Source organism: Panthera onca, chromosome B1 (genome assembly GCF_046562875.1).
Source record: "Panthera onca isolate mPanOnc1 chromosome B1, mPanOnc1 haplotype 2, whole genome shotgun sequence".
Classification (NCBI taxonomy): domain Eukaryota; kingdom Metazoa; phylum Chordata; class Mammalia; order Carnivora; family Felidae; genus Panthera; species Panthera onca.
Genome location: NC_138342.1, coordinates 74,070,491 through 74,093,451, shown reverse-complemented (window position 1 = coordinate 74,093,451; position 22,961 = coordinate 74,070,491). Strand labels below are relative to the sequence as shown.

The following is a 22,961-nucleotide window of genomic DNA, read 5'->3' as shown; positions in this document are numbered from 1 at the left end:
TTCTGCCCTAGATCTAAACCATAACTATACCCTACCCTTAAAAAATAGAATTTTAATTTAACCATACATATTTGGAAAAGGGGGTAGGAGTTCATTAAGTGTCTCTTTAGCAATATTTTTTATTCTTTAGGTGTTGATTACACCAGAATATGTCAATTTTCATGGTTTCTCATGTCATAGCACTTAATTACTAGAATGCATTTAAACACTCTTTATAGTCTGGAAACAAATATGATCATTACGTCATTTTTTAATTTTCTATTCATAACATTAAGACTTAAAATACCGTGGTGTTTCTGAAGTACAAATATTGTTTTGGTTTTAAAGATTAAATAACATTGTCCAAAGTTTTTTTATTAGTATTATTCAACTTCTTTTCTTTATAAGATTCCTTATTTGTTTAAAAAAAAAGAATCTGATTTTGAATCAGATGCTCTTTGCTCTCCATTTCAAATGACATTATTAGAACACTAAGAACTGACAAAAATTTGAAAATATTGAATATATTTTAGCCTTATTTTTAAAAACGATTCTTACACCTGCCTACTTCATTTTATTAGTTTTGAATAAAATAAATGTCGCTTAGCCCTGTCTACACACATTTCATTTACTTCCTTTTTAAAAATCAAGAGTATGTGATATGCACATTATTTCAACAGTCTATGTCACTTTCCTTGGAACAGCAGTTCTGAGCTTGATTTCAAATCAAGCTATATCAAATACTGGATTCTTTAAGATGGGTGCTATGTTGAACCTTTTTTCTCTCTTAAGTTGGAGTTCTTTATTTAGTTTCTTTATCATTAGGGTTACTCTCTTTTGTTTGAGCTGTTGAGTTATTTGGGGTTCATTAACATTGTTTTACAATGCAGCAAAATAACAGTTCTACCCAAAATATCTTTCAATGTAAACACAGTGAGGAAAATGTTTAAGGCCTAGATGACTGGCAGTGGATGAAGCCATTATTAAAAACATGATCAGGTGTTGCTTCTTAGAGTCTTTAGAACACCCTATCCATTTGCCAACAATCTTCATAGGTTTCCAGCTGAAAGATTTTTTAAAAAGTGGTTTTTTGATATATTCACACTGACAGCAAGTACATTGCTCTACTCTAAACCAAACGATGCTGCAGAGTTTACAAACAGTTGATGATGTGGAGTAATAATTTCCAAGGAACATATAAAACATTTGCAGGGCCCTAGAAACCTACATTGTTAACAACAACCCCAGATGATGGTAGGTTTTGCTTGAGAGGATTGTTTGCAGAAGCAATTTTCATCTCCATTGTGCATTAGAATAAATATACAAAAAACTAAAAGTCCTACAATTGAACAAAAATAATTTTGTTATGCCAAGTATATTAACTTACATTTGTTAAAAGAATAACTGAGGCATATTAACAATTTTAAGGGTTTATTTGAGCAAAAAATTAATTTGAATCGGGAATCTTCCAATCTAGCAGGTAGAAAGGAGCTCGAACTGTACAAAATGAAAGACTAGTAGGCAGAAGGGAGTGGGAACAAGGAAATTATATGTAAGTAAAAAAAAGCAGGTTTGTTATGGGAAGGTTACTTTCCTTTAGGAGATGGCGGGGCATTTATCAAGCAGTGAACCTAACTAGTGTTCATCAGGAGATTCCCGAATGACTCCTTTAAGATTCCCGTTTCTGGGAGAGCTGAAACTTTAATGAAATTAAGTCTTGGTTTGGTGATATCAGGCTTAGCTTAAATGACTCCATTCTGGGCCTATCTCAGTTTTGTTGTTGTTGTTTGTTATTAACCATTTCCCCCTTTTGATCAGATTCTCAACCTAATTAAGAGATTTGATACTTTAAGGCATTAGCACTACTTCCAGTTACCACTCTGGAGCTCTCATGGTTTTTGCTGAATCTCTGCATAGTACTCACAGCTCACAACGTCAAGTTCAAATTTTTTAAGTTGGTCATTTTCTTTGTTCCTGTTATGATGTTCTATTCTTAGGGAGGTCATTTGCTTGGTGGTTAGCAGCTGTTAACATGCATTTAAATCTTTTGAGAAACTACAGTGCACCGGGGAGACTACTATGATTATTATGGGCAGGATCATTCTTGATGTGTGGAGTGCACTTTACAGCCGTGGTCCCCAGGACCCAAACCAATCAGACTCAAGTCAAAGAAAGACCCCTTTGAAGGGGTCACGTTCTTAAGCCAATTGGATTGTTCAGTAATTTTATGTAGCTGAGTCTCAGCTTCCTCAGAAATGTTAATCTAGGTGCAGCAAGTGCTGTTGGCCACAGGAGTGGTTCCTGAAAATAGCCTCATTTATACTTATTCCTAGCCAGGGGAGTAGGGATCTGCCAAAGCTAGTAAATCTTGAATCATGTATGCCTTCTGGTAATTCCTGTTTGAGCCTGTGGCTCAGGACTGGAAGCACGACAGCCATGGAGGCTGGTAAAATGTAAGGGTCTATAGACAATTTAAGTGGTTTTATTTTCTTTACCCTTGCCTTGTCTCACTCTCATTGTATAGAGCCTGGTTGCAAAGTTCTCCGGATTGGGATTGTTAACTAGAGATAGGGAAATGGGCCTCTAGTGTTAGGGAGTCTGACATGACAGAGACAGGAGGTGTGAGATATGCACCTGAATTTTTATAGCTTGGAATTTGGCTGCAATGTCAGTGGTCAAGAGTCCTTGGTAGGGTTCTTTCCATGAATCTCATTTTTGCAAAAGCATTAGAGTAACACAATGATGGTCTATAAATAACAAAAGACTTTAAAATGCCCATAGATAAAGATCTGATGACAGTTCATTATAATGGAATTGATGAGGAATCTTGATTATTTCTCTGACATACATTTTAAGATAATAGCTGGAATTATGACTGATAACATTACACCAGAATATATCATATTTTTATGAATTTTGTACAAATTTGAGAACACATATTTATAACATGCATCTATTTATCTCTATATAGATGTATATATAGATATATATGTATATAGATATATATGTGTGTATAAATATATATTCATATGTCCACAAATATAATCTAAGAAGGTTTATCATCACTTAGTTAATAATGCTTAACACATAATTTAACATACCAAATAAACCTAATTGTTTTATCATCTCTCTATTACAAGGTGAGAGACAACCTCATTGAGATTTTCCAGGGTTCCTCTAGGAATTCTCAAAATTAGTTTGAAGTTAGAATTTGATTTTAAGAAAATGTCAAAAGGTTTGATTAATTAGGATTACAAACCATTATAAAATAAGAATTATCTATTTAACAAAAGTGACAAAAGATGTTAAAGGCAAATACACAGGCTACATAGTGATGGACAAAAGCTTAGCTCTCTTAATAGAAGATTGGGTCTTAAGTAATCAAAAACCTGATCAAGTCAATGTGAAGCACAATAAGTCACTTTGGTAAGACACAAGATCTTTGCTGACCAAGCAGATGACTTAAAAAGTAAAGAGAAACCTATGTTTAAAATGTCTTATTATGAGCAGACCAATAATCTAAGGGAATTTTTTCCTTTTAACAGACAAAAACAACTTCCAGTTTTGTACCAGTATACTTTTGATATTAAAACTATTTTTTTAAAAAATTAAATCCATTCTGATCTTAGCCATCACGACCACACATAAAATTCCTTCTCCAATATTCATTTTCCACAAACCTTCTACAACTTTCATGTAGCCATTCAGATGTTTTCCTCTTTCTCATTCTGAAACAATTATTTTACAGTCCTTAGCAACTTTTCATATATAGTGGTTTCCTTTGATCTTTATTATTTCTAAGTAGTTTTAACAACATACATTGATTAGAATTCTTAACTCTTAGAATTCTTCATTCCTAGTGAAAACTAAGAAGTCGGCAACTGTGGGTTGTTACACCAGCATTCTGTGGGATTGGTGAATTTATAAACCATTTAACACTATCTAGAAGCATATTCTTCTTGTAGTAAATTTTCCAATGTGGCATCTTTACTAATAGACCCAATTATCTTTAATTCCTCTGTAAAAGAAGGTTTCTCTTACTACATCTATACACTCTATTGAACTTTGCATGCAACTTCTTTTCCTAAACATGCAGGTATATGCCGTAATCTAGGCGTGTTTTTCTCATGTATCTTATTACTGTAATATATTCTGGCCTGATACACTATAATAAAAACTTGGGAACAAAAATGTTTCCAAAAGTGTTCAACATTTGTTATATAACTTTTGTTGTTGTTGTTTGTTTGTTTTTGTTTTTGTTTTTGGTGTGGTAAAAATGAATAGAAGCTGAATTTCATATTTTATGATATGGATTATGTTTTGAAAACAAGTCCTTACTATCCATAAATATGAAATATTAATGTTATTTAACATTCAAAGCATAATTAGGCACAGTTCTAAATTGGAGTTAAAATTGAAATTTATTAAGAGATAAAATGGCAAATATATAAGTTAAAGATAAAATTATATCTGTTAATTAAAGTGTTTCTTATGATAATCTCTTTGGAATAGCTGCTAAATGTTTTAGTATACTTAAAAATCTACTAATACATGGAGTTGGCAAATATAGATCACATAGTCATATTCTGAAAAACATATTAGTGTTAGAGACTACTGAAATGAATTTTATTAAATTTGTTAAGAAAAAGGACATACACAACTGATCATCAACGGATAGATGCTGTTTCTTCTATACTCCATCCATTTCTCCCCACCCAAACCTGGATAATTTCAAACCAAATACCTAGATATCTTATTTAATAATAAACATTTGATTATTTAATTTCTAAAAGTTAAAGACACTTTTTTTAATGCAAAAGCCCAATATATGATCATCCTTGAAAAGTAACTCTCTACCCAGTGTTCAGAGTTCCCTGTTTCATATTTGCCTAAATCAAGATTCAAGTAAGACTAAAATAACATTCTTAAGTTGCAGTTTTCTGATGCTCTCATCTACTTTAATCTATAGCTTCTTCAAAACTGTTGTTTACCTTGAAATTTACTTGTTGAAGTATCTGTATTATTTGTCTTGTATCACTCCCCATAGTCAGAAAATTTGCCAGTTGCATCTAATGTGAACATGTTCTTCAGCCCCTTGCATTGCTGTAAATTGTCAGATCTAGTGATAGATGTGAATCCAGTTCAGATGTTTGGCAAGGATATCTTATAAGGAACACAGAACGTGTGGTTATATCTCAAGTCTTGTTAGCAGCCATTGCCAATCATTGCCTAGATTCCATGTAAAAGCATGATACTCTACTTTATCTTCTTTAGAGTATATCTAAAGAGAAAAGCTTGTACTCACCAACTATTTGTTTAACCTAAAGTATAGTTTGTACAGGAAAGGAAAATACATTCCTGATGATTTCTGAGATTACATTTCTCCTTGTCAATTCTGACTCTATTTTTTTTCCATAAAATAATCTATCTCCCACCTATTCTGTGCCTTTCTCATCCCACAGCATCCTATTCTGATTATCGTGTAATAAACATTACTGAAGATTTTGGGACATCAGGCTATGAGGGGGGAAGGTGGGACAGTGAAATCATATTGTAGCACAGGACTCCATAGAAAACAGGAGGTTGAATTAACAGTTATCCTTGCCCTTAAAGGATTTTGCTTACTTACGTAGCAAGAATCATCATGGGAGTAGGCCTTTTACACTGTCACTTCATTCCTACCAGTTCCTTGACCCTCACTAATTTCCCAGGCATGTCTTTGAGGTAGATTTTTATACACACAGGTGATTCATTAGAGTAGTTTGATACAATTTTCACCTATGCTTTAACTAATATTGTTTTTCCTTCTGGGTAGACTTCTATAATATGAAAGATGCAATGGCCCCATAGAATATATAATATTACTGAATAAAATTCTTTGATGGGTTCAGCAATCAAATTACAAGAATTTCATTTACCAAAAATAGACTCTTAACTAGGTCTTAAAAGGATAAATTGGACATAGGGACATAACAGAAAGTCAAATTTTTCAGTTACTGAAATCTGTACTTTTCAATTAAAACGTTTGAATGCCAGAACTCTCCGAGAACTTCAGAACAGTGGTTTAGAGCATAAGTCACCTGTGCCATTTTGACTCTGAGTAAATTATTAAACCTCTCTAAGACCAAGTTTCCTATGGAAGATGTGGTTGAGGATAGTTGGTCCATAGTTCTGTGAGCTGTCCCTGTTCTATGTAATATAAAATAGTTATTTAAGATTTTTAGTCAGTTAAAAATTTATTCAAATATTAATGTATTCAATAATTTCATTCTCCAGAGAACAACACTTATAAAGTCCAGCAGTCAGACTTGTGAACACAATATATTTATGCCTTTAATGAGTTAAAGGTTTCTGAAAGTATAAACCTGTTCTTGTTACATGCTGATAGTTGTTGAATACCCTGGGATTCTTTTTGATTGCCTACTTTTATCTTTTCCCCTCTTTTTTCTGTTAGATAACAAAGATTCAGCTGGGTATATTTTAAAGATCTAATTGGCTTTATTAAACAAATACTGAATGGGGCAGCATACCACCTAGCAAGTAGAGGGAGGGCCCAGGGAGATACACAAAATGAAAAGTTTTCATAGAAAAAGTGTGAGGCAAGAAGGTTATTAGAAAAAAAAAAAAAGAATTATTTCAGGTAAGCCCACTTTCTAGGGGAAAACACAGGGTTTTTTTGTTTGTTTTTTATTATTTTTTTTTTATCATGCATATTACTCTTCCTTTGAGGGATGGAGAGGACCCAGGTGGCAGACTGATTGGCACTGACCAGTATTCCTGACTGGTGAAAACTACATTTCTGGGGGAAGTTGAAGCTGAAATTAGAATAGGTATCAAGCCCTGCTATAGGAACTTAGTCTAAGTGACACCATTTTGGGCCTGTGGTTTTCTTTATAACAATTCTTCACTTTTGAGCAGACTCTCAGCTTAACTGACAGATGTTATCAAGCTTGAAGGCATTGGCTTCTCTCTAACCTATCTCACTGAAGTTCCTACAACTTTGTTTGCTCCTCTGTGAGGCATCAATAGGCCATGACATTTTTACTTAACCTCTGTGATATTCATAGGTCACATTTTCCAGTTGACATTTTTTAAGTTGATAATTGTTGTTGTTGTTCCTTAAATGTTCCAGTCTCAGGGGGATAATTTGCTTGGTGGTTAGTAGCTGCAAACATACATTTAAAGTTTTTTGAGAGAATATAATGGACCAGGGAGATTATTATGATTACTATAAGCAGGATAATTCCCCAAATTTAGAATATACCTTGGAACCATGGTCCCCAAGACCCAAACCAATCAAAGTCAAATAAGTCAAAGAAAATCCCCATGGAAAGGCATACCTTTTTAAAGTCAAGCAGCTTGTCCTTATTTTGAGTTTTAGCTTCCTCAAAATTGTCAACCTAGACATGGCAGGTGATGTTGTTCAAAGGACAGACACCTCCTTGATCAGCTAAAAGATAATCAAGAGCTCTTCTGTTATCAAGGACAACTATGGCTGGAGAGTTTAAAGACATTTGTTGGGCTACTATTACTTTGGCAGATTTTTTAATGATTTCAAGAAGTAGGGAGACATTTTTGATTGTAGCCTTATTTATATTTATCCCTAATTGGGGAAATAGAGACCTGCCAAAAAGAGTGAATCCTGAATCACAAAAAGCCTCCTGAGAAGTCCTATTTAACTCAACAATGTAAATTTAGGAGAAACAACTAATGAGATGTCTTATTTTGCTTGTGAAAAATTAGGGGCACATGATTTTCTCTTTGCCTGAAATCAAAGATTTCCCTGCCTTAGCAATGGCCTGAGAGATACAGATGAGGGTGTTATCTTTCTAGGCCAATGCCAGAGGAAAGGAAAGGAAAGGAGAGGAGAGGAGAGGAGAGGAGAGGAGAGGAGAGGAGAGGAAAGGAAAAGAGGAAGAAGGGGTTTTATGTTCAGTTAATGTATGAAGTCTTAATCTGGAACCTTGGCAGGAAGCCATCTACCTCAATGTCAGCTACTTCTCTTCCTTGTCAATTTGATTTAGAGGTCTCTACCATCTTTTAGTTTTGCAGCAGTGTCAGTGGTCAGAGGCACTTGTTAAGGTCCCTGTCAGTGGGGTTCAAGGGTTGTCTTCCTCTGATGACATTTTAGACCAGCCACCACACTGTAGAGGGTGACCAACAGGTTCTTTTAAATTAGGATCTAGCAAACCTTCTTTATGGATGACATCCTATGGATGACAGGCTTGAGCATAAGACATTAGAGATTTACGGTAGCTGATCATACTAGCATGAAACAACAAGGGATCAGCAAAAGGCTGTATACTGATAGGATTTCAAGTTGATAAAGTTTTTGGTAAGGCTTCTAGGATTAGGCCAGTGAAGTGGATGCCTTAATCACTGGTGATAGTGGAAAGTACACATAAATGGGAAACACATTTAAGTTTTTTGTTTTTTTGTTTTTCCTGTGAGGGCATCAGACTTGGAGCAAGGAAAGACTTTAATCCATCTAGAAAATGCATATACAATAATAAGAACATATTGATAACCATACAAGGTAGCAATTTAGTGAAGTCTAGTTGCAGGTGTTTTGTTGAATTTACAACCATTATTTCTCCATATGAAATTTTCTCATTCAGAAGCAAACTGGTGCCATGTCAGAGGACATTAAAATGGCAAAAGTCTGGCAATGAGGGGCCATTTTTGCAGGAGAATGGACTTCATCACATGTACCACAATCCTATAAATATAAAAAAGGCTTAGTATTATTTATTTGACAGTGCTTCCATATAAATTACATATGAAATGCCCAATTTGTTTAACAAATCTTTTGGCATATTTCAAGTTAAAAAGGCATTTAAAAAAAGAATTTGATTTTGGGGGCACCTGGGTGGCTCAGTTGATTTAGCATCTGACTTCAGCTCAGGTCATGATCTCACAGTCCATGAGTTCAAGACACCTGTCAGGCTCTGTGCTGACAGCTCAGAGCCTGGAGCCTGCATCAGATTCTGTGTCTCCCTCTCTCTCTGCCCTCCCCTGCTCATGCTCTGTCTCTCTCTCTTTCTCTCAAAAATAAACAAACACTAAGAAAATTAAACTAAATTTAAAAAGAATTTGATTTTGGAAGTTTGTCAAAAATACCAAAAAAGGGATTTTAAATAAAGCACTTATTCTAAATAGGATCACAGATAATTATGAAACTTAATATTTAAAAGGTAAAAAATCTTATACAATAATTTTACTAAAACCAGACTAAAAGTCCAAGAAAACTGTCCTTTTAAAAAAGACAAAACCAAATTTTAACTTTGCACCAGCTTTTGATATTAAATCTATATTAAAAATAAATTTTTTAAATCTTAGCCAGCTTGACCATATATTAATTTTTTAAAGGTTTGCTTATAATTATTTTTTATATTCTGATTTTGTCCTTTGTATTTTTCTCCTTAAACTAACCTCTATTTAGGACAAAATTACTTTTTTTCCACCTCAACAAAAAAATGCATCTTAATTTTTCACTTCTTTTATTATTTATTTATTTATTTATGCTGAAAATGTATCCTTTCCTGGCATACAGAGATGTTTCCCCTATTTTTAGTAGTTTTAATTACAAATATTGATTAGAACTTTAACCCTTAGTTTTGACTAGAAATTAAGCTTTCTAAGAATAAGCAATTGTGAAGGGTCACATCAGCATTTTTTAAATTTTCAAATTTATGAATATATTTTAAAATTTCTAGAAGCATGTCTCTTAAAGTTTTCAAATGTAGCATTAACATTTCCAAATATCTTCTAGTTTCTCTGTAACAAGCCAAAAGTAGAAAAACCTATGTTTATTAATTAATATTTTAGTATTTTGTCTTATTTGGAAATTAGATATTTATATTGTTATGGAACCAGGCTGGAACACTGTCAGAAAAACCAAGCAAAATTTGGAGATCTTGGTGGGTTGGAGATTTATTTAACACCAGCGGGCTCAGAGGAGACCGTTTCTCCAAAAATCTGAGCGCTGAAGGCAAGTGGGAAGTGTAATTTATAGTTGTCAGCTTCCATATCTGTGGTGGGTTTTCTCATGTGCGGCAAACAGGGCAAGAAGAACCCGGAAGAGGGGTCTCTAAGCTAGAGACCAGAGCTTGTTTTAGTCCCCTCGGCCATCTTTGGCACAGTACTTTATTCATTTCTCCAACATTCCCCCCTTTGATGCCTTTAAAAAAAACTTGCCAAATACTTGCCATCAGACAGGCCTACAATACCTGTAGAATTGGGCATATTCCTCTTCATGAGGTCCCCAAAATATCCTGAGGTTCCTGCACCTGCCTGGAAGTGACCTTCATTACTCATCTGGTGAGGCTTCTGGGAAATCTGTAAGCAAGGTATCAGGCCAACATTTCCAAGGGGCTTTATGGCTCCATGTTTCATAAAGCCAACCTTAGTTCCTTAAAGCTATCTGGTCATATCTGAGTCTATGAATGTCACTCTGAAATATGACATTCCAGTCAAAGCCTTGGTAAAATAACCAGTATTTCCAATGGTGAACTGTTACAAAATGAACAGATTCTTATTGAACTTATGCAAACAATTATAATTGCCATGAAACAAAGAATATTCACCGAGAGTTTTTGAATTTCAGGAAGTTATGTAGAGAAAAAAGATAAATGCTTCAGTTTTCAAATGAATGCTTTATGACATTTCTGTATATCATAGATATCTTAAAAGAAAACTTTCCTTATTCTGAAAGAGGAAACATTAGAGAACCAGCAATATTTTCAACGTTTTTTTATTTATTTTTGGGACAGAGAGAGACAGACAGAGCATGAACGGGGGAGGGGCAGGGAGAGGGAGACACAGAATCGGAAACAGGCTCCAGGCTCTGGGCCATCAGCCCAGAGCCCGACGCGGGGCTCGAACTCACGGACCGCGAGATCGTGACCTGGCTGAAGTCGGACGCTTAACCGACTGCGCCACCCAGGCGCCCCGAGAACCAGCAATATTTTCAACCAGAATCATAAAACTATAATCTTCTTCAGTTCATTTAATCCCATGTTCCTAATTGTTGTTCAATTTGAATGCAGCTTTTTAGTTCTGGAAATTCTTACCCATTTTAGTATCAGCCTTAAAGATGTTGAATACCTGTATTTGTCCCCAAAGTCCTTTTTATAAATCTCCTTGAAGAAGAGACATGTTTTGTGAGAGAATAAGAATAATTATAAATGACAAAATCTTAGAAATAGACATTGTTAAAGATCTGATGAGAGTTCGTTATGATGCAATCGACAAAGAAATTCAGTTATTTCTGTGACACATAACACTTCAAGTAATCAGAATATTAACTGATGACATTATACCAAAACACTAAAACTTTAGGAATTGCATATATATATGGGCAGTTACAGCATTTACCTGTGCAATACAACCTAAGGTTTACCATTGTATGACAGTGCTTTTCCAAGTAACTTAGCACCCAAAATAAAAGGGCCTAATTGGCCAAAAAGACTTAATTTACCATTTAAATCCTGGGAAGTTTGTTAAAACCTTAGGAAGTTATAAGTACATCCTGAATAGGATTACAGATCATTACAAATCTTAAAACTTTATTTATTCAACCAAGGTGGCAATAAGAGACCCTAAAGGTGAATGTATAGCATTATATAGTTGTTACCAAAACCTATCTCCTTTAACATAATCAAAGACCTGATAAAGATGAAACCTAAAACTTTGGTTTTCCCGGAAGACAAACCATTGTTTGAATTGTCTTATCAAGAGCAGATCAACAGTCCAAGAAAACTTTGTCATTTGAACAGAGAGAAAAGCAGAATTTCAACCTTATACCAGTGTACTTTTAAACTTCCATTCATCTCAACCTTAGTCCATCCTGAGCACACATAAAATTCCTTTCCAAAGATTTCCCTTCATGAACCTTCTACAACTTTCCGTTGCCTTCAAACTTTGTCCCAAAGCCATTTCTCTCCAAATAACCAGTCTCATTTAGGACAAAATTATTTTCTTCTACCATCAACAAAAACAAATTTCCATCCCTTATATCTTTCTTACATACTTCCTACTTTCCTATATACAGGGTTGCTTTCCGTATTTCCATCAGTCTTAAATACACTTAGCAGAATTTTAACTCTTAGGAAACCTTGGTCTCCATTGAGGACTTAGTAACCAACTGAGAGGTGTTTACACCAGAGTTTTTTTAGATGGTAAATTCATGAACCAATTAAGTACAAAGCATGTTTTCCAATAGATCCAAATAGCCTTAATTTCTCTGCAGTAAGAAGTTAAAAACACAAACCTATATTCAGTAATCAAAGCTTTAGCAATTCATTCTATTTGGAAAAGACCTAGTTGTCCAAGGGGGTGTACTTTACTCCTTGACCTTGAGGATGGGAGGAGGAGCCAATGGTGCCTGAGGCACTGAGGAGGGTATTGGAACCAGCTACGTAGACCACACCCACGTTGATGCAGAAACATCAGGGGGAGGGGAAGGCAGAGGAGGAAAACCTAATTTAAAACCTTAACTCAGAGGAGCAGCCACCATGTTTTTCCACCAAAGTGGAATATCCACATCAGGCTAAAGAAGACCAGGAATTTCCCCGAAACAAATGGAGTTTCAGCAACTGCTTGGGAACATTCTTTAAAGTCCCCAGCCCGAGGCAGACTAACCACAGTTGGCCCCAATTATAGCTATTAACCTGGGAAAGGAGGGAGAATCCTTCACATTATGAGGCAGAGGAACAGGGAGAGAGAGTCAGTGTCCCCTTCAGTCTGATTCTCTCTTGGCCAGACCAATAAGGTCCCCTTCTCAGCGTTCCTCCTGATATCGGCTGGGTTTTGAGGGCCCCTTCCGATTCGGACATTCATTCTTCCAGTGTCCCTTCTCTTTGCAGTATGCACATTGGTCCTTTGCTAAGGGGGCTCTGGGCTTCCCCCATTTTTGTGGTTGGGGTCTTCCCATCTTTGCAGTGTCTGTTTCTTTTAGTGCTGCTGCGAGAAGGGTGGCCTTCTTTTTTAGTCTTCTGTTCACTTCTCTTTCGGCTGCGGCTTCTCTGTCATAAAAACTTTATTGGCGACCACTATCAGCTGAGTGATAATCATCCCGGCAAAGCCCTCCAACTTCTGGAGTTTGCTTCTGATATCTAGGGCAGCCTGTGCCACAAAGGAGGTATTTACCACTTGTTGACTTTCTGGTGTATACACGGTATGCTTCACATAGTCTTTCATAGTAGTCTACGGGAGTTTTGTTTTCTATGCTCTAATAAAACTACTTTTTTGTACTGAATTTAAGGTTATTGGTCTAGATAGCTAAATTTTCCTTTAATATTTGTGGAGGAGACAATTAAGATTTGTATTTGGGGACACCTGGGTGGCTCAGTAGGTTAAGCGTCCAACTGTGGCTCAGGTCATGATCTCATGGTTCATGAGTTTGAGCCCCTCATCGGGCTCTCTGCTGTCAGAGCCAGCTTCTGATCTTCTGTCCCCCTCTCTCTCTGCCCTTCCCCACTCATGCTTGTGTGTGTTGTCTCTGTCAAAATAAATCAACATTAAAAAAATTTTTTTAAAGGTTTGTATTTGTCCTTGGCAAGTCAAGTTCTAAATGGCTTTAGCCCTTGTTTTTTCTTGATAAAAATTACCTCTCTGAAATTTGCATTTTAAAGAGATGGACTAATTTCCTGGCAAAGACCAGGCAGCACACTGAACATTTACAGTTCAATAGCATAGGAAAAAAAAAAAAATGCAAGCACTTTCTAGAATGACTTATTCTCTCAAGGCCAGGATTTTTACAATATTTATACATATTTTGAGATAAATAGGAGGTTGTGGGATGGGCAAAAAAGATTGGTGATCTTTGAATTGCTTCTGTAATCACTTCTGATCCTGCCAAGACTAAATTCATAAAATAAGAACAGATTTTTTTTTTTTTTTTAATTCCTTAAAGAATTGGGTTGCTGTGTAATGATATCAAAAGACTGACACAACCATCCACCTATGAAAATGTCTTCTTTTCCTCTGGGTACTTTGAGCTTAGCTGAGAAGGCCTAAAAGTTTTATATCAGGTTCTGAATATCAGCTTCCAATTTGGCCAAATTTCTGATTATACAGTTGTTAAGTCTTTTCGAATATCTTCTCAGGTTTTAGCTAGGACAAACAGTAAATATTTCTGGCAATATCAAACTTCATGCACCCAAGAGGAATCCTCAAAAAAGGTGTAAAAGATACAATTTTTTTGATATCTGGAATTACTCCCATAGATAGCCAAAAAAAGAACTGACAATCTGAATGTCCCAGGCAGGCAGAAGCTCAAACCATTTCTTAAGATGTAAAATGAGAAAAGCACAAAGAAAATACTTAGGCCTGGGAGGGAAAGAATAAAAACCTAATAGGTCTAAATTTGGACCAGAAGAGATAACATGAATTTTTTTTTAAGGTTTTATTGTAATCACCCAGTTCTCAGATCAGCAAATTCATTCCATAACCCCCATCACCTATTCACCCCTCCCCCAGGACCCTCCAGTCTGGTAACCATCAGTTTGTTCTCTATAGTTAAGTCTGTTTTTTTGTTTGTCTCTCTCTCTCTCTTTTTTCCCTTTGCTCATTTGTTTCATACATTCCACATATGAGTGAAATCATATGGTATTTGTCTTTCTCTGACTTATTTCACATAGCATAATATATTCTAGCTCCATCCATGTCCTTGCAGATGGCAAGATTTCATTCTTTTTTGTGGCTGAATAATATTCATTATGTATGTATGTGTGTGGATATACATACATATATATATGTATCATGTATATATTTATATATAAGATACATATATATTTGATATATTTGTATATAAGATATATATGTATATATATCACTTATTCTTTATCCATTCATCATCTATTGATGGACACTTGGGTTATTTCCATATCTTGGCTATTGTAAATAAGGCTGCAATGAACATAGGGATGCATGTATCCCTTTGAATTAGTGTTCTTGTATTCTTTGGGTAAAAACCCAGTAGTGTGATTGCTGGATCAAAAGATAGGTCCATTTTTACCTTTTTGAGGGACCTCTATACCGTTTTCCACAGTGGCTACACCAGTTTACATTCCCACCATCAGTGAAAGGGTTCCTTTTTCTCCACATCCTTGCCAACACCTGTTGTTTTTTTGTGTTGTCGATTTTAGCCATTCAGATAGGTGTAAGGCAATATTTCATTGTACCTTTGATTTGCATTTCTCTGATGATAACTGATCATGAGCATCTTTTCATGTATCTGTATGTCTTCTTTGGAGAAATGTCTGTTCATGTCTTCTGCCCATTTTTCAATTGGATTATTTGTTCTTTGGGTAGTGAGTTGTATAAATTCTTCATATATTTGGGATACTAACCCTTTATCAGATACCTCTTTTGCAAATATCTTCTCCTTTTCTGTAGGTTGCCTTTGAGTTTTGTTGATTGTTTTCTTTGCTGTGCAGAAGCTTTTTATTTTGATGTAGTCCCAATAGTTTATTTTTGCTTTTGTTTCCCTTGTCTTAGGGGGATTATTTAGAAAAAAAAGCTGATCTGGCCGATGTCAGTGAAATTACTGCCTGTGTCTCTTCTAGGATTTTTATGATTTCAGGTCTCACATTTAGGTCTTTAATCTATTTTGAATTTTTTAATGTTTATTTATTTTTGAGAGACAGAGAACATGAGAGGGGGAAGAGCAGAGAGAGAGACAACAGAATCTGAGGCAGGCTCCAGGCTCTGAGCTGTCAGCACAGAGCCCAATGCAGGGCTCGAACTCATGAACCGTGAGATCATGACCTGAGCCGAAGTGGGATGCTCAACCGACTGAGCCACCCAGGTGCCTGGTCTTTAATCTATTTTGAGCTTATTTTTGAATATGGTAAGAGAAATTGACCCAGTTTCATTCTTTTACATGTTGCTGTCCAGTTTTCCCAACACCATTTGTTGAAGTGACTGTCTTTTTCACACTGGATATTCTTCCCTGCTTTGTCAATGATTAATTGATCATATAGTTGTGAGATTCTTTCTGGGTTTGCTGTTGTATGCATCTGTGTGTCTATTTTTGTGCCAGTAGAATACTATTTTGATTACTGCAGCTTTGTAATATAACTTGAAGTCTAGAAATATAATGCCTCCAACTTTTCTTTTTCAAAATTGCTTTGGCTATGTAGGGACTTTTGTGGTTCTATACAAATTTTAGGATTGTTCTAGTTTTGTGAAAAATGCTGCTGATATTTTGATAGGGATTGCATTAAATCCATAGATTACTTTGGGTAGTATAGACATTTTAACAATATTTGTTCTTCCAACCCATGGGCATGGAGTGTCTTTCCATTTCTTTGTGTCATCTTCAATTTCTTTCATTAATGTTTTTTGTTTGTTTGTTTGTTTTATTTACTTTGAACCAGTGCAAGCGTGGGAGGGGCAGAGAGAGAGGGAGATAGAGAATCTCAAGCAGGCTGTGTTCTGTCAGCGTGGAGCCCACATGGGGCTCAATCTCACGAACCATGAGATCGTGACCTGAGCCCAAATCAAGAGTTGGATATTTTACTGATTGAGCCACCCAGGTGCCCCATCAGTGTTTTATAGTTTTCAGAGTATAGGTCTTTTACCTCTTTGGTTAGGTTTGTTCTTAGGTATATTATTATTTTTGGTACAATTGTAAATGAGATTATTTTCTTAATTTTTCTGCTGCTTCATTATTGGTGTATAGAAATGCAACAGATTTCTGTACATTGATTTTGCATCCTGTGACTTCACTGAATTAATTTATTAGTTCTAGCAGTTTTTTGGTGGAGTCTTTTAGGTTTTCTGTATAGAGTGTTATGTTACCTGCAGTGAAAGTTTTACTTTTTCCTTACAATTTGGATGCTTTTTGTTTCTTTTTGTTGTCTGATTGCTGTCTCTAGGACTTCTAGTACTATGTTGAATAAAAGTGATGACAGTGGACATCCTTGTCTTGTTCTTGACCTTAAGGGAAAAGCACTGACTTTTCCCCCTTTGAAGGTGATGTTAGCTGTGGATTTTTCATATAGACGTTTATTATGTTATCTTCCTTCTAAACCTACTTTGTTGAGGGTTTTTATAATGAATGGATGTTGTACTTTGCCACATGTTTTTTTCTGCTGCTATTATAATGATTATATCAACAAGACAAAGGATAAAAACCATATAATACATCATGTTGATTGACTTGTGAATATTGAAACACCCTTGCATTCCAGGAATAAACCCTACTTCATTGTGGTGTATAATTTTTTTATGTATTGTTAGATTCAGCTTGCTAGTATCTTGTTGAGGATTGTTGCGAGATATATTGGCCTGTAGTTTTCTTTTTGTGTGTGTCCTTATCTGGTTTTGGTATCAGAGTAATGCTGGTCTCATAAAATGAGTTAGGAAGCTTTTTTTAATCTTCTATTTTTTTTTTAATACTTTGAGAAAAGAATAGGTAAAAGGCTTATGTAAATGTTTGGTAGAATTTGCCTGTGAAGCTGTCTGGTCCTGGATCTTTGTTGGAAGTATTTTGATCACTGATTCAATTTCATTGCTAGTAATTGGTCTGTTCAAATTACTGTCTCCTACTCTTACAACTAAAAGAGCTAGAGAAAGAACACACAAAACCCCAAACCAACAGAAGAAAGAAAATAATAAAGATTAGAGCAGAAATGAACCAAATAGAAACTAAAAAATAGAAGAATCAATGAAACCTGGATCTGGTTCTTTGAAAAGATCAACAAAATAGATAAACCTCTAGCAAGACTTATCATGAAAAAAAAAAAAAAAAGAGGGAGGACTCAAACCAAACCAGAAATTAAAGAGGGGATATAACAACCTATACCACAGAAATACAAAGTATTATAAAAGTATGTTATCAAAAATTATATGCCAAAAAATTGGACATCCCAGAGAAATGGATAAATGCCTATAAACATATAACCTACCAAAACTGAATCCGGAAGAAATAGAAAATTTGAACAGACCAAAATTTTCCTAATTTTTCCTAAGAAAAATTAACTTATACTTTTTATGGTTTCTGCTTTATTCACAGAAAATTTATCAGTGTGGTATAAAACATGTTTACTAATAGATGCAAATATTTTTGATTCCTCTGTAAAAGTGAATAAGCCTATGTTCAGTGATTAATGTGTCAGTATTTTACTTGGAAATAATTTTGATACTTAATGAATTTAACTTAACTCATCACTTAGCAAAACTTTAAAGTTTAAGGTTATCAAAAAGATTTGGGGAAATGATCTTAAAATGTCACCTAAACTTTTTTATTTAATTTATGCCTATTCAGTTTGCTTCTTAATTATGTTTAGATTTGGAACATTAGACAAATCAGCTCTATTCTAATTTTTTTTTCTCTGAAAAATTTTGCAACATAGTGTGAACCTGTTTGAATAGTAAGCCTAGGCAGAATAAAAAAGTCTATTATAGTATATAATACTATAGTCAGTATAGTACTGACTAGTATTATAGTCAGTGTTGATAAGTCTAAGATATGTTTATTATAATCAATGAGCAAACTGAAATTACCTTTAATACTAAAACTTTTCCCAGGTCTCGTGAAATTGACAAGCAGTTCCTTTAGTTTCTATTATATTTCTGAGATTTTTCTAAAAAATTCTTAAGTTATAAGCACTTATATTTAGGCCAATTAAACAGAACTCTTTACAAATGTTTGTAATACCATCCAGAGGTAGAAAATATCACATTCTATAATAGAAACACATAAACATATAATCAGAAACCTTATTGTTTAAAAATGTTTAGCCATGAGACGAGTATGATAATGCAAAACTCACAGGGGGCCCTCATTCTAAGGTAGATATGGGAGTGCCTGTAAGGTCATTAACTTGATAGACTTCTGTTTATGCTCATGTAAGGCAATTTAGAGAGAGGAATAGGATGAGTATTGAACTAAAAGAGGATAGAGGGAAGTAGTAAGAATTGTCTGAGTCTTACAGTCTTTTGCATTACTTTTTGCATCTTTTTATTTTTTTATGTTTTTTTGCAATGAAATTTTCAGTGAAGCTATTTTTGGAATTTTGAAGGTTTTACTTTTAAGTACACTTTTTAAATGATCTTATCTAATTGGAACATTCCTCCTAGTGGCCATTGTAATTTTATTGTTTTAAATAAAATTTTGCCATTTCTGTAGATATTCACGCATTCTGGGACCATAGTTTTTAGAAATAAGCAGGTGTGCTAGAAGGTGGTGTGCTTGACTGTTTAGAAAAGGATGCCAAGTCTTTGGGTTTCTCAGAGCCAAGCTGTTATCTAAAAGGGATATGCAGGTGGGTTGGGAATCGTGCATGTTTTACAGTGTACCTTGTTGCACAGAAACGTTCTTAAAGTCAATGGCTTACCTAGTATCTAACCCACTGTGTAACCAACTTATACTAATGCGGTAGTCTTTGTATTAGGTGGTGTGCACACTAACATCTCTTAAATGTTCAACCCATGCCCACCAATTTTTGCAGGTTTTTGGTGTCCAAGATTCCCTTTAGCAATTAGCTTTTATCTCATGTGCACATTAACAGGAACCAATAGTTACCAAGGAAACAAAACTGTGGACACCAGCAGGAAGCAAAAAGGATTGAACCAGCAGACCTCAGAGAATGGGGACTCTGGACTAATTCCAAATGTAACTGCCACCAGCAGTTCTTAATGTGGAATCTGAGGATAGAACCCAGGGCCAGGTTTCAGAAGTTACTGTGAACTTGCCAGTAGAAGTTCCTATACACATCAACAGCATTTCCCAATGTGGACTAAACCAGCAGACTCCATTAATGGAGACTGTGGACTGTAACTGGGAAAGGATTCCAAACTGAAATTGCAGACTGAAATAAGAGCTAAGGACTAGCGTTCTGTTAGTGATCCTCCTGTCGGTCTACACTGTAAAGGAAATTAGATTGGGAGCTAGATGCAAAAAGAACAGAGATCAAACTCAGAGGAATCACCAATGGCCCTCAGAAATGGTGAAAAAGACAATGAAGTCAAAAGTGTTGGTGAGGCATTGGGCCTCTGTTTCTTATCTCAGAACGTTGTCAGAAGTTTATGTCAGTTGTCAATACTGCCACAAAATTTGTTATAAAACAAAATTCAACTGAGTAAATTTGGAGATCTAACTGGCTTTACTCAATGATTCATGAATTAGGCAAATAGAAAGGAGTTCCATAAGCTGCAGAAAAGGAAAGTTTTTTAAAGGCAGAGAGGGAATGGCAGGAGAAGAAAAAAAAAAAAACGTTGTTTAGGCAAGATCACCCTCTTAAAGGGAACAGAAATGGTCTAATAGCAGATTACCTCTAGTGTTGACCAAAATTAGTTTGGATGGTTAAAGTTTATATTCTTGGAGGTGCTAAAACTGCAATTAGGTTAGGTATTAAGACTTGGTTTAGTGACATGGGTCCTTAACATAAGTGGTTCTATTTGGGGCCTGTGGTTTTCTTTTTAACAACAGGTTTGCCTTATTTTCCTCATACTTAACTATCACTAAAAGTTACCTAAATACCAGTAGTGGATTAATGATGTCATTTGCTCTTCCCTGTTAAAAAAGGTATTATTGCCCCATTTTTTCACTGTCTATTTGGTGCTTAGAAAAACTTAAGAAACTTGCTCAACATCACAAAAGATCTAGAATCTGGGATATCAGGAAGATATGGCAGAGTAGTAAGTTCCTAAATTCACCTGGTCCCATGGACACACCAATATAACAGCTACATATGTTATCTGGCACAACAAACCTTCCATAGTTAATCATAAAGCGGAGGCCACATGGAATAGTGTAGAAGGCAGACACATAATTGGGAACCAAACCCCCCAATGAGACCAATCACAAATGGGAGAGACATCACAGATAGAAGAATGGGGGGATCAGCACTGAGAAGATGAGTCCCTCATAACATTTGGCTTTGAAAACCAGCAGGGCTTAACTTAGTGAGCTTTTGCTATCAGCAGAGCTTAATTCCAGGCACTTTTAAAATCAGTAGACATAGTTCTGGGAGAGCTAGAGGGTGATAAGGTACTGAGTCCCTGTCCTAAAGAACCAGCATGGTAAATAACCACTGGGAGTAAAAGCATAGAAGCGCAGTTAAAAAACAAACCAAACAGACAAAAAACCAAAAAACTGTTATATATTATGAAGGAGAGTTATTTACTAATCTCAGAACACGTGCTGAAGGGACAGGGATCTTCAGGAGAATTATCCAAGAACAAAAGTGCCAGAAGATACCACTTATCTTCCTCCTTGCAAGACTAGATAGCTGGACACTTGCCAGAATTAATGTGAACACATCCCACCTCTCTTGCTAGCACCATGTGCGAAGTGCCCACATTCCCCTGCAGACTCACCCTATGCAACTCACCTGTGTCAACAGGGCATCCCTCCAAAGCAGCTCCTGCCCCAACACACCCTGTAAGCAGCCCCACCAAAGGCTGTTGCCATTGCAAAATGATTCTTTCCCTGGCATGAGGAGAAGAAAAAAACATATATACCCGTAAACTCACAGTTCCTGCACCTGAGTCTTTTAGCTGGCTGTGCAGGGATAGTGCTTTGCCTTTTGGTTCATCTGCAGCCCTGGCAGACATACTGGGTGCGACATTGGGTTTGACTGACAACCTTGCCCACCATTGAAAGCCTCTCAGGGGCTCCACAGGGAGAGCATTTTGCAGTTTGGTGCATGTGCACCTGTGGCAGACAGACTGAGAGCAGACAGCAAACCTGCCTGCTGACATGCCCTACCTAAAAGCCTGTAGCATCCTCAGACAGACCTTTCAACAGCACAGCAACCAAATACTGATTATTGCATCCACAGTGGGAAAACTGGGTCATTACAGCTGACTTGACTGAAGGCAAATGCAGCTCAGCCACAACAGGAGAGTATACATGCAGCCCACATAGGAGACACCCCTGAAATGCCTAGTTCTGGTGACCAGGAGACATCGTGCTATAGGGCATCACAGGACTTCTTCATAAGGCCACTACTTCCAAGACCAAGAGACATAGCTGACCATCCTAATACATTGAAACAAACACAGAGAGTGAGACAAAATGAGCAGAGGGATATATCACAAAAGACCAAGACAGAAGCACAGCAAACTAGCTAAATGAAATAGAGATAAGCAATATGCCTAATAGAGAATTCTAAGTAATGATAATAAAGAAACTCACTGGACTTGAAAAAAGAGTAGAGAATCTCATTGAGACCATCAAAAAAAAAAAAAAAAAACCCAAAAAAACAGAAATATAAAAAAAGAACCAGGTAGAGATGAAGAACTCAATAACTGAAATTTAAAAAATACACTAGAGGGAATCAATAGAAGATTAGAAGATACAGAAAAATGAATCAGTGATCTGGAAAACAAGGTAAGGGAAAGCAAGCTAAACAGCAAAAAGAAAAATTAAAAATGAGAATAAGTTGAGGAAACTCAGCAACTTCAAGTCTAATAACATTTGCATTATAGGGATATCAGAAGGAGAACAAAGAAGGGGATAAAAATTATTTGAGAAAATAATAGCTGAAAACTTTCCTAATCTGGGAAAGAGACATTCAGATCCAGGAACACAAAGAATGACTACCGTCACTAAGGAGGTTCACACCGAGGCAAAATATTAAAATGACAAGAAAATAGTGATAAACAGATAGATGTGGAAGATGGCGGCGTAGGAGGACGCGGGGCTCACAGCGCGTCCTGCCGATCACTTAGATCCCACCTGCACCTGCCTAAAGAACCCAGAAAACCGCCAGAGGATTAGCAGAAGGGAGTCTCCGGAGTCAAGCGCAGACTAGAGGCCCACGGAAGAGGGTAGGAAGGGCGGCGAGGCGGTGCGCGCTCCACGGACTGGCGGGAGGGAGCCGGGGCGGAGGGGCGGCTCGCCGGCCAAGCAGAGCCCCCGAGTCTGGCTGGCAAAAGTGGAGGGGCCTACGGACTGTGTTCCGACAGCAAGCGCGACTTAGCGTCTGGGAGGTCATAAGTTAACAGCTCTGCGCGGAAAGCGGGAA

The 22,961-nt window shown here is 36.2% G+C and overlaps 1 protein-coding gene and 1 long non-coding RNA gene across 9 annotated transcripts in view; one reads left to right on the top strand and one right to left on the bottom strand.

Annotated features, from left to right (window-relative positions):
* The window catches only part of LOC132692308 (uncharacterized), a 270,163-nt gene that overhangs the window by 34,517 nt on the left and 212,685 nt on the right, over positions 1 to 22,961 (bottom strand). For both annotated transcript variants that reach the window (XR_014137607.1, XR_013555204.1), the window contains 2 exons: positions 10,209 to 10,317; positions 7,320 to 7,429 (listed from right to left, as the gene is read on the bottom strand). This is a non-coding gene — a long non-coding RNA (uncharacterized LOC132692308). The remainder of the gene's footprint in view (positions 1 to 7,319; positions 7,430 to 10,208; positions 10,318 to 22,961) is intronic.
* The window catches only part of SNCA (synuclein alpha), a 161,906-nt gene that overhangs the window by 117,161 nt on the left and 21,784 nt on the right, over positions 1 to 22,961 (top strand). The gene's annotated exons all lie outside the window — the stretch shown is intronic.